The sequence below is a fragment of the Tupaia chinensis genome, unplaced genomic scaffold, assembly GCF_000334495.1.
Source record: "Tupaia chinensis unplaced genomic scaffold, TupChi_1.0 Scaffold146052_1, whole genome shotgun sequence".
Taxonomy (NCBI): domain Eukaryota; kingdom Metazoa; phylum Chordata; class Mammalia; order Scandentia; family Tupaiidae; genus Tupaia; species Tupaia belangeri.
The window spans coordinates 747,193-763,909 of record NW_006205908.1 but is presented as its reverse complement, the minus strand read 5'-3'; positions in this window follow the sequence as shown (position 1 = coordinate 763,909).

Here is a 16,717-nt window from a genome sequence, read left to right as displayed (position 1 = left end):
TGGGAGCTCTTAATCTAAAGCAACAGGTAGCTTTCAACTACAAAGAGTTTCTCATCTATGTGCTGTTGACTATGAAAAACTGCTAATAAAACATCCTGTGTTGTCTCCTGAGCTACAAGATCATCTTCCTTTCCCATATAAGATCATAGACTCACCCTCTATTGTTGTAATGTATAGATAGTCCATATATAACTGTGTCTTTACTTAACAAGACAAGATTTCTATCTAGGTCTTTGCAACCAGCAACGTTATCGCCCTAGCCCAGGACTGAAGTTATCAAACATCCTGCAAGCCCCCTCTTCAAAAGACCCTTCCCCAGTAATCAAGATCTAAGAAGATACAACAGATAAATGGACTTCCTCAAAACTGTGATTGATATTTACCTAATCTGACAAGACAAACAGCATGTTTTATAATTATTGCTTCCATGCTTTGTATACCCTGTTCCTTAGAGTAAATCTTTTACTGCCCCTCACCCATTTACTTGTATGTATCACATTTTGAATAAAAAGGCACGATGATTCCTAGCAGTTGTCACTTCTCAGAGAGCGATCTCTGAGGGGTATCTGGCAAAGGACATGCATGAAAAGGCATCGAGGTCTCTGTCTTCTCTTCACCTTCGCCGCCTCTGTCGAGATAACCCACCCACACCGAGGCTGGTCCCCGGCAATGTAGTATCTGCTACTTGGTAAAAGTGATATAGAAGTTTCCAGTGACTCACTCTCTTCCATTGTTATTATTATTATATTATTATTTTAGCTCATAATAGAGTATATGAATGTGCATGTGAGAGAGACCAAGAGAAAGAAGCACCCTACTGTCAGCATCCGCCCCAGGGCTTGGGTCTGGCTGAATCATGATCAGAGGGCTGCTGCTGAGGAAGAGAAAGAGGACGAGAAAGAGAAAGCCCTCCATCTTGCCAGGACCGGGGAATTGGAAAGAACGAGACAAAGGGTTAGAGTAGAAAGGGACACAAGCAGCCTGAGCCTAGGTAGCCCAAGCAACTTGTGCCGCCCAGATGAACTGGACGTCTTTATTTATAGTACAAGGAGACATTACACATGTATGTTTCATGACACTTCATGGATTAGTTGCCAGGTTACAGACAATAAGAAGCAGTTAACAAATCTATAAGAGATTAGTCATACCAGGGGCAAGGTGTATCCCTTGGTGGTAATCCCATCTAGAGTAAATCTCATCTTCCTTTCTAATGCAGAGAACTAGCTATTAGGTATGGGGAAGGAGCTAAAGAACTTCTCTATAAGGAGTGCACCACCACACCCAGAGAAGTCTAAAGAACCTTTCAGATTCAGAGCAGGGATTGGACTTTACTAATTGGGGTCAAGATGTTTCTTGAAGTCCATTAGATGTGTCTGTTGGAACGCCCCTAGTAATTTCCACCCTTGCTCTGTCTGCAGCCAAGGTCAGGGAAAGACAAGTTACAAGGTTCTGCCAAACCCCAAAAGAGCATGTGGTGTTTGCTCAGCGCATGTCCCCACACCTCAGACTTTCTCTCTTAAACGTGTTCCCACACCCTACCCAGGGATTGGTCATGCTGCAATCCCCTTCCTTCTGCCTTCCATCCTGCCTTGATTCTGGACAAATGAGCAAGAGCTCAGCATATATTCAGGCCACTGACCAGGGACTGGAAACATGGTCAGCACGTGGTTTTCAGTTACACAGTCTACCAGCTGCACCACAGAGTCTGGTCCAGTCCCTTCCATTTAGTCTTGAACACAAATGCTAACAGCAGATAACTCAAACTACGTTTTATTAGATTTTTAGAAATAATCGGTTAACACCCAGAAAAAAAGAAAATCTCCCTTCTTTTCTTCCCATAATCCCTTATACTCCTTTGGTTTCTTTGGACTAGTTTTATGGTCTTTATGATACATGGCTATGCTATTCAAAATTCAGGGGAAACATAATAATTCTATTCCAAAGGAATTGAATTCTCTGAAGGTCCCACAAGACTGAAAATGTTTCTTGTTTGTTTGTTTTTGTTTTTGTTTTTTGTTTTTGGGGGTTTTTTTTAGAGGTTTTTGCTATAAGGCACATGCGCTCACCAGACAGACAGAGAGAGACAGAGAAACAGAAAGTGAGAAATCACCCCCCAGGAAGGATGGCCACGCCGCAATCCCTTCTCTTCCATTCTCCTCTCAGGATCTTGGGCACGCACGCACACACATCCGGCATGAGTTTTAAGCCACCGGATCTGGGACGCGAACCACGGCCTACTACATGGGAGTCCAGCGACATAGCCATTACGCTAACTGCTGGTCCCAAGACTGAAGATGTTTAAAACTAGGTGTAAAACATCTGCCTAAAGCTTTGTTTTTACAAATGTAATAGTTACTTATAGTATTTAAATGACACTGTATCATGTTGAAGGAATATAAGAATATTCATAACAACCAGTGGTTTTTACTCTGCCTGTCGTATATAAGCCAGAAGAAAATATCCTATTAGAACATAAAGAAAATTAAAATAAACGAAAGTGCACTTTACTATATAAATTAGTTTGTTTGGTTGCACAATCTATACTCGGCAGACATCCAAACTGCAAAGTGTCTGACAGGTGACTTTATAGCAAAATTATCTCCAAAACAGTGACATGTAATTTTGATAAAGTAAGCAATAATTTCACATACTTAGTGAATGTGAAACTATTCTTAAAATAATGGACAGAATCATTGCAACTGTCATACATAAATTATTTTGTTTCTAATAAAACGTTGAATTAAGATGAGGTTGAATCAGTTACCAGCATATGTTCTTGAGTGTCCTAGGCACCCTCTTGGAGGGTTATTAGCAAACTGGACTCTTTCATTTAAATTGGACAAGTTTCTGAAATGAAACATAAGCATTGTGGTCAAGCGTTGAGCAAGTCTCAATTGAGAATAAGAAATAGTGTATTCTACTTTGACTTTAGCTGTTGTCTCAGTGGAGTTGCAAATTGTTTTTATAGTTTGCTTTTTTTTTTCCTAGAAAAAAATATTTAAATGACAAAACTAGAAGGAATGCTTACATAATCAATATTCTGACATTGGCATTGTAAGAAAAATAAGTTGTGGGGAAAATGATCAATTGAAAGACATGATATTTTGCCTGATTGTACCATTTTTAGCTGTGTGAATAATTTATTCTCTCTCACATGTGCAGTGACTAGACAATCTTTTTAGAGCATTTCAGCCTCTCCTTTTATGAGACTTCGTGTCATCACCTGTAAAATGAGGAAACTCATTTTAGGATTATTGTGAAAAGTCAGTGAGTTAAAAAATGTAACTTGCTAGTGTAGCACCTAGTGCTTAATGATTTCTCACAAAAGGTTAAAAATTGTAGGGAACCAGCAGTTAGCGTAATGGCTATGTCGCTGGACTCCCACGTAGTCGACCACGGTTCGCGTCCCGGACCTGGTGGCTTAAAACTCACGCCGGGCGCATGTGCGTGCGTGCCCAAGATCCCGAGAGGAGAATGGAGGAGAAGGGATTGCGGCGTGACCATCCCCCCTGGGGGGTGATTTCTCGCTTTCTGTCTCTATGTCTCTCTCTGTCTGTCTGGCGAGCGCACGCGCCCTACAGTGAAAATCTCTCCAACAAAAAATAAAGGTTAAAAATTGTTATAATAGCAGGCATTCAATAAACATCAATTCTCTTTATAATCTCTATTACCTAATCCTTCTAACTTTGGTCTCTCTCTTTTATATATTATATTGAAATATATTTCAGTATTCTCTACTCTTGCCACTGATCAATACTTATTATTAGTTTTAGCTGTGATCCTCTTATGTTAAAGGAACTTGAGAATGTCTAGAAGAAGTCCAAGTTATATTAAATAGGGAATAAACCATAAACTAAAGAGAAAAATCTGTAAGATCAAAGCAATATAAAGAAAAAAACACACATGCACATACAGACACACGATCTTAAGATTATAGTTCAGGAAAATGTGTTTTATGAATAAAGTAAACTATGCATGGATTTCAATATTTCTGGATCAAAATAAACTCATATTTTAATTTTATTTTTTATGAACTTTTGTAAGTGCCCCTAAATATATGTATATAAAATATATACACGCACGCGCACACACACACACACACACACACACACTCATACCTCAGAGGTTGAATTAAACTGTTTTTCAGTCTAGAAAGTTGGCTTCCATTATACCAAAACAATTATTGACTAAGTATTGTTTTCTATGTAGTGTTAAGCATTTTTATACTTAAATCTCATACATGAGATCTCATTTAACAACAAGCAGGAACATAGATTATAATCACTTGTTTTTATCCCTGATTGGAGGAAGTAGAGATTGGGGTCGTCACCAAGAAAAATTGTGAATTTTTTTGTCTTAGTCTATAAATGAGAGGAAAATCTCTTAGTTGCAGACACAACAGTTCACCCGAAAATGTAAATTAAATGTAACCTTTGATTCTGGCTTAAAATACAAAGAGTGGAGAAAGAGAGAAAGAGAGGGAAAAGAACAAGGAGGAAAAAATGAACAGTTCATTGGTCCATTAGGATCCTATACATTTCTGTTTAAAAATGTTTTCCAGTATTTTCTAAGGATCTTTATTTCTATCATAAAACAATGAGAGAGAAAGAGAGATAGGTACCCCACCCATAGTCTTCATGGGGTGATCCATCCCCAGCCTCAGCCAACTTGGATCATGGGTACACATGAAAGCTCTGTGTACAGGGATGCTCCAGGGAGCGAACTTAGGACTTTCCCATGTAGATCCAGTTACATTACTACTGCTGCACCACTGGGGGCAGGGGAATCTATATGTTTTTAGAAGTTTTTTTTTTTTTTAATCTAAGATTAGAGGATGAAAGTGTAGCCATATTCAGATCCCTACTAATCTATAAAAAGTCTTAAAAATACAGAAAATATTGCCATCAAAAATTTACAAAAAACTATACCACATTAGTTCCATAGAAAAGAAAAGGTCTCAAAAGAAGGCATACACCTGGGCCAACAAGTACATGGAAAAGGTTAATCATCATTAATCACCAAGGAAATATAAATCAAAACTACAATTAAAGTCTAACATTACTATTGTCAGGTAACCTAGGAGGCGTGATGGCTAGGGCAGCTGGATCCCACATGGCCAAGTGCATTGTTCAAGTCCTGGACCCAACAGATTGAAAATCATGCCTGGCACATGTGTGTGAGTGCCCAAAATTCTAGAGAAGGGTGGAGGAGAAGGGATTGTGGTGTGGTCATCTCTGGGAGGAGGAGATGCTTCTCACTTTCTTCCTCTTTGTCTCTCTCCAGCAAGCACATGGCCCTATAGCAAATGTAAAAATAGTAATAAGAAGATGAAAAAAATTACTATTATCAAAAGCAATGATGAATAACAAGTTCTGGCAAGGCTGTTGAGAAGAGAGAACCCTTATGCCCTATTGGTGGGAATCTAAATAAGTACAGCTATTACAGAGAACAGTATGACAGTCCCTCAAAAACCTGAAAATAGAACCACCTATACAGAGAAGGATGGAGAAAAAGAGAGAAGGGAAGCACCCTTAATGGAGCATGGTCATGCTCTAATTCCTTCTGCATTTCTCCACCCAGTCAGGATTTTGGATATGCATTCACATGGACTGGCATGCCTATGAAACCACTGGGGCTGAGAATTGAACTGTGAATTCCAACAGGTGATATGGGATCTGACTCCCTTAACCTGTAGGCTAGAGAGTTTACATAAGAAAAAGTGACCGAACGTTATGGCTTCTACATAGAAGGAAAACATGTAGAAAATAGGCTCCCAAAATAAACAATGAGTACCCTGATTCTTCACTGAACGTTAAGCAGTGTGTACAAAACATGAAACTTTACAGGGATTAACAAAGAGTATCCAAACTGTAAACTAAATGTTTTCAAAAACTCATGCAGAGTAAAAAGGCATTTGATTTCCAACTAGTCAGAAGAAATTCTCTTTGAAGGGTCAGAAAAATCAGAAAACTAAGAAGGGACATGACTCAGTAATGAGACTCAACTATCACTAGAACAAAGGTTATTGCATGATTACCCCCAAAAAGTATAAAAATATTCTAGAAAGAATAAAAAATATCTTGCTGCCTGTGTCAATAATAAAAATGAAATGGTTTTCTATTAATTACTCAATTAATCCAAAGGAAAGACATTTGAAAGGAAAGAAAAATCAGATGGGAAAAATAGGAAACAGCTAACAAGAGAGTAGACTTAATCTCAAACATTTTAATAATTGCATTAAATGAAAACCATGTAATGTGCTATTTAAAAGATCAAAATACACTGTCTATGAAGCTCAGCTTAACCTGTAAACATACAAATGAGAACAGATTACATTAATAACAAAAATATGGAAAAGATTAAAGCCCATGCAGATGCTAATCATAACAACTCATTTTTTTATTAATAGTAAATAACGTAAACACCAGAATAAGCATTATTACCAAAATGAAAAAGAGGTAAATTCGTAAAGATAAAAGGATCAATATATAAAGCAGACATGACAATCCTAAAGGTGTGTCTTATGATTAGAGAGCATTAAAATACACAAAGCAAAAGCATACCGAAAAGAGAAAGAATACATTATTATACTTGGAGAATATAACACTCATTCTCAATAAATAATGAAACAAATAGATTTTTAAAAAAGAAAGGAAGTATACCTAAAAACCCAGCTAACCATTTGATCTAATTGGCATTTATTGACCAAAATACCCAACATCAGAATATACATTCTTCTCAAGTGTACAGAAAATATTCATTGAAATAAACAATATGCAGGGCATAAAACAAATCCCAGTAAATTTAAAATAATAGCTTATATAGAATATTTTCTTTGATCAAAATCCAGTTATATTAGAAATCAACCATTGAAAAATAACTGGAAGAGATATTTGATATAAACAGCACAATTCTAAATTAAACATAGGTCAAAAAAAGTAACTATAAGGGAAATTAGGAAATATTCTTAATCAGACCAGCTAGTAGTATGGCAGTTAAGACAACTGAATAGTACATGACTGACTGCATAGTTTGAGTTCTAGATCGGGTAATTTAAAAAAATACATCAGGTGTATGTGCATGTTTGCTCAAAATCCCAAAAGGAGAAATGGAGGCTAAGAGGTTGTGGCATGGCCATCCCCCCTGGGGGGAGTTGGAGGGCGGTGCTTTCTGACTCCCCCTCTCACCATGTTTCTCTAGCCAGAACATGTGCTCTCTCTCTCTTTCTTTTGTTAATTTAGACAAAAAAATATAATTCCAAAATTTGTTACTTGGGAAAGCTGTCATTGTAAAAATGGTGGAGCAGGGTGCTCTAGAAGTCATTTTTCTCCTGAGGCAATTATAGACTGGCAAAATCTGAGAAGTGTAACTTTCTAGAGACTTGGAAATGTAGGCAAAAATTAACACCAGCCAGGAGAGCACTTAATAAAGAAAGAGACTGGTAATTTCTGAAAAAAAAAAAAATTGCAGTGTTTTTGCTTAGCTGGTAGCTATGGGGCAGAAGACCATCACGCATGGTGTGACTTGTTAGAGCCAGGGGTATGCAATAAGAACCTTGTTTACCATAAATTGTGGTTATGTATTTTTATTTATCTGGTGGTTCTCTGAGGGACTATCAAATATGCTAAGAAAATCAGGAATGCATTTGGTTCAGTAATCAGAAATTATCATTTTTTAATAATTTTTTGACAGATTTTTGCTATAGGCCACATGCACTCACCAGAGAGACATTGCAAGACAGGGAGACCAAAAGCAAGAAATCTGCCCCCAGGGGCATGGCCATGCTGCAACCCCTTCTCTATTCTCCTCCTGGGATCTTGGGCACGCACACAGCTGCCTGGTGTGAGCTTCAAGCCACTGAGTCTGGGACTTGAAGCATGGTCAGCCATGTGGGAGTTCAGCAATGTAACTGCTATGCCACCTACTGGCCCTAATAGTCAGAAATTAATAATATAATTCACTATATTAAATGAATTAAGAAGAAAGACATGAATCTGAACAATTAACTCACATCCCTCTCTCCCGAACAAAGGGAGAAATCTATCTGAGCTTGAGTTTGCTAAAATTTCTTGGAAGGACACAAAGAACATATAAAATAAAGTAAAAATAATATTTAATTGATTTTATCAATTGATAAAATGAAAGAAAAAACTTTTTAAAATTTACTTCTAGCAATACAAAAAATACAAACTACCAATTTGCAGAAAATTATATATAGATACAGAGGTATAGATATAAGAGATAGCTAAAGATACAAGTTACCTTCTAAGGATCTTTTCCCAGAATACATAAAGAATTGTGATGTCTCAAAAATAAATACAATTTTGAATGGGTCAAATGTTTGAACAGACACTTAATAAAAAATAAATAAACAAATGGCCAGTAAGCACATTAAAAAATGTTCAACATTAATAGCTATTAGGATGTACAATTCTAAGTCACAATGAGAGACAGTGTGCAGCTACTTTTTCCCCCGATAAGTCATGTGCTCCTGCCAGAGAGATAGAGAAAGGCAGTGACAAAGAAAGTTAAGAAATCACCATCCAGGGAGGATGGCCACACCACAACCTCCTCCTAGTATTTTGGGCCCAAATGCACACATGTCTAGAATGATTTTCAAGTCACAAGGTCTGGGACTTGAACCATGGTTTGCCATGTGGGAGTCCAGTCTCTTAACCACCACACCACCTGCTGGCCCCACAATCACTTCATTTTTTAATCACGGCCATTAGAATTTTACAGACTGGTAGTTACAAGCATTGGCGTGAATGAGGAATACATTAATTTCTTCTTATCTATAGGGAATATGTTTCAAGACCTCAGTGGTTGCCTAAAACTACATATAGTACCAAACAGTGTATAAATAATCCCCCTCTTAATGATGGTTTGACGTACAATTTTTTAAGCAAGTGATGGGTTCATGAGGACGTAATCTCATTGTAAGTCAAGGACCATTAGAATTTGCAGTGTCTTGGCTTACAATTTTCTGATTTTACAACAGTTTTACTGAGATATTAAGTGCATTTTCAACTTAAAGTATTTTTTACTTAATAGCGTTATCTGGACTTAACTCCACTGTAAATTGAGGAGCATTTGTATATGCTGTGTTTTATCAATCTGATAACCAAGACAGGTGTTAAATGATTAATGGGTGAGTAGCAAACACAGCTCGTAAAGGCTGGATATAGGGATTTCTCTTGCCCTGGATAGGGCAGAGTAGAATGACATATGATTTCATCACACTACCCAGAATTCCACACAATTTAAAACTTAGAACTTGTTCAATTCTAGAAATCCCATTTCATATTTTTAGACTACATTTGACTATGGGTAACTGAAAGCACAGAATGAACAGTGCAGGTAAAAAGGGGACTATTGGAACTGAAATCATTGTCTATTGTTGAAGAGAATGTTAAATGGCACAGTCACTATGGAAAATATTCTGGCAGTTTCTCCTAAAGTTAAATATATATTTATCATATAATTTAACAATTGTATTCTTGAATTTTTTTTCAAGAAAATGAAAACATCTGTTCACACAGATTTAACACAAAAATGCTCAGAAGAGCTCTGTTCATGGTAGCCCAAAATTAAAACAGGATTAATTGTTCATCAATAATATTTCATGCATTGAATTATTATCAGCAAAAAAAAGGCAAATTGCTATTATATATGACATGGCTGTGCCTCTAAGACATTCAGTTGAGCAAAAAAGCCAACAGAAAAGAGTTCAAACCATAATACACTTATGTGAAACTTTTGATAAAGTCAAATGTAATCTAAAACAACAGGAAATAAATAGGCCTTGGATTGTCTAGGACCAGTGTTGGTATCACGACTGTGTGCAAAGGGTAATGAAGGAAGGACTTTTTTTGTACTGATGAAGATGTGCCATATGATATTTGTGGTGGGAGTTGAGTAGCTGTATACACTTGTCCAGACACAATCCTGAACCACTTTGGGAGGTATTTTACCTACAGCAATAATAATCTGCTACATGCCTCCTCTTTGCAGTTGAGGTTCTTAAACTGTGATCTCCAAATGCACTCTAAGCCACTCACGAACTATTTCGATTTATGCTAAGTTCTGTGTGTATGACTATATCAATTTTTGGTTTCTCTAATAAGTACTTGACTTCCCAAAAGGTTAAAAATCTTATTCCCTATATTTAAAAATTCTAGCTACTTCTTTATATTTTGTATTTACCTATGCATTGTTGGGAACTCTCCCCTATTGTTAATAGCCTCATAGAGTGGTAGTAACTAACCTTTTTCTTCTCATGAATCCCTTTTCCTCATACTCTTGAAAGGTGTGTATGTATAAATAAGAATGCTGAACAAATTTAAAAAGTTACAGCTTTTTGTTCCAGAATAGTTGTGTCCTATTCTGCAATGTTTTTTTACTCTCTAGATCTCATTTTCTTCATTTGTATATCTCCAAATAATCCTCAAGTAACTGTGGATCTATCTTTTTTTTCGATAACATAAAAATGCATAATTACGTACATGAAATATACATATTGGCTCCTATATTGACTATCGTTTTATTTAACAACTGTTACTCTTTTCTCTTTCAATAAACCATCTTGATCTCAATATTCATAAAACACCAGCTGTTTTCATCTACTGTCACCTTATCACTAGTAACTGTGTAGTGGATGTTGCCAACACATGTGTTTTGTAAAATGATTATATAATTTCCAGGCAAGAGCTATAGTAAAATTTATATGGAAAGTGATTAAAGAAGGGGAAAAATCCTCTCTGTTTTGATTTCCTCTATTTAAACTTCTATTTTTCTGATGGTTTACTTAGTGCCTCATTATCTATTATCAAAACCAAAACATTTGAAGCATGTGTTTATGTTCTGTGAAAAGTACAATAAGATATTACTCAACATTTCAATAAAAATCAGAAATGTACTTGCATCATTGACCTCTTATCTAACAATATAAGATGTCTCGATTACAAATGAGAAGAAACATTTTTGTTTTGAGTTGGCAAAAGTGGATATACATATTCTTCATTTAAAGATAGTTTTGTTTCACTATTAAGAAAATACAGTATTTGTGTTTGGTCTCAAACTCTCTATAAAAGAAAGTAGAAAGAAATAAGTAGAAGAAGCTTATTCTTTTCTTTAAAGATCAAATAGTTTAAGATAGGATTGATAGAAATTGAGCCAGCCAGATGACTTTGTGGTTAAGGTGACTGGATCCCACATGGTCAACTGAACAATTTGAGAAACACACAAGGAGCATGTGCGTGTGTAACTGAAATCCCAAGAGGAGAATAGAGGAGAAGGGATTGCAGCATTGTCATCTTCCCCAAGGGATGATTTCTCACTTTCTCTCTTTCTGTCTCTCTCTGCAAGTGCATGTGCCCTATGGAAAACAAAATAAAAACAAAAACAAAACAAAACAAAAAGGTAAAACTTTGGCAAAAGTAGTCAGATGTAGTAGATCAGGTGTTTATCAACTCTATGGCATTTAAGAGAGAAATTAACAGCATCTTCTAAAAAGAAAAAAAAAAGACGAAGAACGAGTGAAAATAAATTAAAAGAATGAGTGGAGGAATTAAGAAATTATTGGTATTTTTTTTCTATTTTTTTGAAAGATTTAAATTCAAGACCTAAGTTTTCTAAATGTATGGATTAATTGAAGGTCAAAATTTTGGAAGAATGCCCCAAGAAGAGATGCTGCATCCACTATTTTAGGAATTGTTCAGAAATGGAAGGGTACCCTCTAAGAACAAGGAACAAGGGCCTTTAGCCTTCAGCACCTTCTGCATGAAACACCACTCAGTATTTCCTATCTAATCCCATTCCATGTTTACAGAAGAACATTTTGTTAGCATCTCAGGAATGCTGCTCTCAGGAAGGTGTTACCTTGAATGAATTACAGCCACTAGAGTAAAGATACCTCTGCACATTAATGCATTAGCAGAGTAAGTAGTTTATAGTTTTGGGTTTTTTGTGAATTGATTTATGTGGGCCAGACTCTTCCAGGCTGTCACTGTTCAGAAACTAAGACTCAGGTACCTTATCACAAGAAACTTTGCAGTGCTTTGGCTATATCTCTCCTTACTTCCCATTTTCTATCAACCTATCTATTACTCAGTCTTCTTCAGAAAGTTAATACTCCATGAGCTAAGGAAATATTTGACTGAGATTTGGAACTTAGTATTTATGACAATAACCAACTATAGTTATTCTTTTATGAATGGCTCCAAAAAGTATATTTTCAAGCAAGCTGGAAATTACATGACCTTTCTTATGTTTTAGATAGAAACAAACAATATTTATATCTTTAATATACATATTGTTTTCTCAGCTGCCCGGAAAATAATAGAAAAAGGAAAGACATTTAATTAGCATTTTTTTTTCAGTCAGTTGAGTAGGTGAACTAATTTTTGAGGTTAAAAATAATCTATTGAAGAAATGTTTCCAGGTGTTAGACCTTTACTACAGTGCAGCAGTGCTTCAATGGAACACGGATGTTTTTATTTTTTATTTTTTTTAATGGCTGAGTTATAGAATCTCGGAAAAGGAATTTATTGTGAAAATGCTGACACAACTTTAGTTCCTGTATGGTGGTGTGAACTCGCTGCTATAATAATTAAGCAATTAGGCATGACAGAGAGTGTGAGTTTCCTGAGATAATCACACCCCTGGGGCATTGCAAGTCATGATCCAAAGATAAGTGTTTTTAATCTCCCAGGGGTGTGATTATCTGATGATAACCACACCCCCTGGAGAAGACTTATGACTCATAAAAAATCTTTACTATAAGGAAAAAATGATTATGCTGCTGTATGCAGATGACACTGGCCGTGGAGACTGTTCTGCATTTGCCACAAATTAAGAATTGCAAATGAATACTGCCCTATCGTACCAGGCATTGATCCCAGAGAATGATTTTTTTATTATTATTATTGTTGAAATATAGAAATGAGAGATGGAATCTCCCCTTCCCAACTTCAGAAGGAAGCAAGTGACCGATTAAATGAATCATAAAGATCATCTTCTCAAGCCTTTCTACTGACTATTTTTTATCAAGTATATCCTGAGACAGTCTCTTATTACACAAATTATGTTCAAGCAGTTTGATCACTTTGGAATAATTATGTCTTATTTAAGAGCATTTTGCATCTTAGCATCCATTTATTCATTTGCTTATTCATCCATTCATTCATTTTATTCCAGACAAAACAACTATACTGGAGATACAAAAAAATCTCAAGTCCCATGTTATGGCTATAGGATGTAAGACATAAATAATTTTAATATAGAAAGGCAAGTACAATCATGATGGTCACTAAAATAGGTACTGCAAGGGCAAAGAAAGAAGTGAGTAATTCTAACTGGGGAAGGATAAGCAGGCTGAAGAGAGGAAAAAATATTTGAGCTAGATAATCATTATAGTAGCTCCTATTTGCTTAGCACTTACTGTGTACTGGGAATTGTACTGACATTTTATTTTCATAATCTCATTTTAATTCTCATAACATCTGTGTTGAGGTGAGTGTTATTTTTCTTGTATTCCAGATATGTAAACTGACTCAGAATGATTATGCGCCAAGCTCAAGGTCAGATATTTAGTCAAAGATATGATAGATCTAGAAAACTGGGGGTTGTCTCCAGAGCATAGATAGGAAAGACATTTAATTAGCATTTTTTTTTCAGTCAGTTGAGTAGGTGAACTAATTTTTGAGGTTAAAAATAATCTATTGAAGAAATGTTTCCAGGTGTTAGACCTTTACTACAGTGCAGCAGTGCTTCAATGGAACACGGATGTTTTTATTTTTTATTTTTTTTAATGGCTGAGTTATAGAATCTCGGAAAAGGAATTTATTGTGAAAATGCTGACACAACTTTAGTTCCTGTATGGTGGTGTGAACTCGCTGCTATAATAATTAAGCAATTAGGCATGACAGAGAGTGTGAGTTTCCTGAGATAATCACACCCCTGGGGCATTGCAAGTCATGATCCAAAGATAAGTGTTTTTAATCTCCCAGGGGTGTGATTATCTGATGATAACCACACCCCCTGGAGAAGACTTATGACTCATAAAAAATCTTTACTATAAGGAAAAAATGATTATGCTGCTGTATGCAGATGACACTGGCCGTGGAGACTGTTCTGCATTTGCCACAAATTAAGAATTGCAAATGAATACTGCCCTATCGTACCAGGCATTGATCCCAGAGAATGATTTTTTTATTATTATTATTGTTGAAATATAGAAATGAGAGATGGAATCTCCCCTTCCCAACTTCAGAAGGAAGCAAGTGACCGATTAAATGAATCATAAAGATCATCTTCTCAAGCCTTTCTACTGACTATTTTTTATCAAGTATATCCTGAGACAGTCTCTTATTACACAAATTATGTTCAAGCAGTTTGATCACTTTGGAATAATTATGTCTTATTTAAGAGCATTTTGCATCTTAGCATCCATTTATTCATTTGCTTATTCATCCATTCATTCATTTTATTCCAGACAAAACAACTATACTGGAGATACAAAAAAATCTCAAGTCCCATGTTATGGCTATAGGATGTAAGACATAAATAATTTTAATATAGAAAGGCAAGTACAATCATGATGGTCACTAAAATAGGTACTGCAAGGGCAAAGAAAGAAGTGAGTAATTCTAACTGGGGAAGGATAAGCAGGCTGAAGAGAGGAAAAAATATTTGAGCTAGATAATCATTATAGTAGCTCCTATTTGCTTAGCACTTACTGTGTACTGGGAATTGTACTGACATTTTATTTTCATAATCTCATTTTAATTCTCATAACATCTGTGTTGAGGTGAGTGTTATTTTTCTTGTATTCCAGATATGTAAACTGACTCAGAATGATTATGCGCCAAGCTCAAGGTCAGATATTTAGTCAAAGATATGATAGATCTAGAAAACTGGGGGTTGTCTCCAGAGCATAGATTCTTTCTTTCTTTCTTTCTTTCTTTCTTTTTTTCACAATAGGGTGCATGCATTTGCCAGAGAGACAGGAATAGACAGTGAGGGGAAAGTGAGAAATCACCCCCACAAAGGGAATGACCATACTGCCATCCCTTCTCCTCCATTCTCTTTCTGGGATTTTCAGAATGCATGCACACATTCCCCAGGTGAATTTCAAGCCACCAAGTCCAGGACCAGAACTGTGGTCAGCCATGTGGGAGTCCAACACCTTAACAGCCATGCCACCTGCTGGTCCCAGAGCATGGATTCTTTACCACAAGGCTCTACTGTGAAATATAGTTGGGGCTGCACCCTAGTTCATTTGAGAGTGTTCCAGGAAGATGGAACTAGCGATATAAATGGGAAGACTTGGGCCAGCAGGTGGCATAGTTAAGGCAGCTGAATCCCCCATGGCCAACTGAATGGCTTGAGACTTGACAACATGAAAAAGATGTCAGATGAGTGTGCTCATATTCTCAGAGTTCTGAGAGGACAATGGAGGGGAAAGGATGGCAACATGGCCATGCCCCCTGGGAGGTGATTTCTTACTTTCCCTCTCCATATATATCTCCAGCGAGTGACTACACCCTACAGCAAAAAACTAAAAACTAAAATAAATAAATAAAAAGGAGACTCAAGAGTGGTCAGCATATTCCTCAACCAAAAATTCAATCTTGCATTAAATTTGATCCAAATCACAGAGATTCAATGCTTTGTTAAGCATTTTTCAAGGTTGTCCTGAATGAACTTGTCTCTTTGATGTCAGTATCAGTCACATGGGTCAGCAAGCAGTAAGGATTCCTTCTCTAGCTTATCAGCAAAGGTCAGAAACACTTTCTAAGAAACTGAAATCTGGTTATGGAAGCCATTATAAAAGATACATGAGTCTGGGAACCAGCAGTTAGCGTAATGGCTATGTCGCTGGACTCCCAACGTAGTCGACCGCGGTTCGCGTCCCGGACCCGGTGGCTTAAAACTCACGCCGGGCACGTGTGCGTGCGTGCCCATGATCCCGAGAGGAGAATGGAGGAGAAGGGATTGCGGCGTGACCATCCCCCCTGGGGGGTGATTTCTCGCTTTCTGTCTCTATGTCTCTCTCTGTCTGTCTGGCGAGCGCACGCGCCCTATAGCGAAAATCTCTCTCAAAAAAAAAAAAAAAAAAAAAAAGATACATGAGTCTGACAGGTCTACTGTTTGTCCTTTATAAAAATAATTTATTATAGTTTTGCAAATCCCATATTTGACATTTTCCAAATTTTCAAAGAAAGTAGACAGGGGGAAAACAAAATTAAATTTGACTTGAAAACTAAATATAAGCTGCATTGTACAAATAAGAATCACTGCTTCAAAACTTGGGCTAATAGGTGGCATAGTGGTTAAGATAGCTGGATCCTACGTGGTTGACCGTGTAGTTCAAGTCCTGGATACGGTGGTTTGAAAAATCACACTGAAAACTTGTGCATGCATGCCCCAAATCCCCAAATGGAGGGAGGGATTCTTTATGGGAATATGCTTTCTCTCTCTCTCTCTCTCGTGAGTATTATGCCCTCTGGCAAAATTACAAAACAGAAAACTATGTATAGGGCTAACCTACATAAGGTATTAATGGTTGGATCCAATATGGTCAACTGTGTGGTTCTAGTTTCCATGGTTTGAGGAATATAGTTGGTGACTTTGCGTGCATGCCTAAAGTTGTGAAAGGAAGAAGAAATGGAAGAGATGGGATTATGACATGACCAAGCACCATGGGGGCTCATTT